This window comes from Dipodomys merriami, unplaced genomic scaffold (assembly GCF_024711535.1).
Source record: "Dipodomys merriami isolate MVZ:Mamm:240054 unplaced genomic scaffold, mDipMer1.0.p SCAF_720, whole genome shotgun sequence".
In the NCBI taxonomy this organism is placed as follows: Eukaryota; Metazoa; Chordata; class Mammalia; order Rodentia; family Heteromyidae; genus Dipodomys; species Dipodomys merriami.
In genome coordinates this window covers 274,065-274,966 of record NW_027206314.1, presented here as the reverse complement: position 1 = coordinate 274,966, position 902 = coordinate 274,065, and the positions used below count along the sequence as shown (strand labels likewise).

General features: G+C 31.5%; 1 pseudogene; it reads right to left on the bottom strand.

The window, feature by feature from the left end:
- Positions 1-355: 355 nt before the first annotated feature.
- Positions 356-455, bottom strand: LOC138818245 (U6 spliceosomal RNA; annotated as a pseudogene).
- Positions 456-902: the final 447 nt, after the last annotated feature.

Genomic DNA, 902 nt, shown 5'->3' with positions numbered 1-902 from the left:
CCATAATCTATTTCATTTGCTCCTATATATAATACTTTGAATTCTACATTTTTATATAATGTATAGTTTCATTAATAAATGTGTCCGTTCAGATTGCATTCCATATAGAAGAAGTTTAAGATTCCTTTTTTTCCTAGGTCCTTATATTATTTTATTTCTTTGGGATAACATGACAATGTTATCTAATTTCAAGTTTTGTAAAGATTATGCTATGTAAAGACCTTTCTAAGGTGAAGATTTAATACACTGATGTCAAACTAACCTTTAATTCTATGAATTGCATGTATTGTTACACTTGTATTTTTGTAATCAACTTTTTAATAACTGTTTTTATATTTCTTGCATCAGAAGAATGAAAAATATGGAATACTTCACAAATTTTCATATCATCCTTGTGCAAGTGCCATGTTAATCCCTGTGGTATTGTAATTTGGGTAGACCTGCTGCTGAAGCATGTAGTACCCTCTAAATTTAAGTACTTAATGATGCAATCTTTATACAGGCATATATCCATGGTTGCCTATTTGTAACAAGGAACCCTTATTGTTCCTTAAAATGCGATTGATCTTGTTTCTCTAAAATTCTGTGTATAGTGGAAAAGCTTATATCATTTGGTCGATTGCTCATATTTACAATTTTTTTGTCAATGACTATTTTGTCGTTTTCATTTTAAATTTGATCATACTTTGAAGCCTTTAAAGCTAAGACCAAAGGTGATGGCTTTTCAAGTACTTATTTATCAACTGAGTTAGCTTTGTAGAGCTAATGGGTTCAAAGTAAGCCTTGCTTGAGAGCTACTTCTAAACTTCCGCAGCTTAAAATTTCCCAAATGAGGTCTTGCTGGGACAAATGTCTACCTGAACCTTTACCCTTCTTCCTTGTAGGAACAGACCAACCAGAAT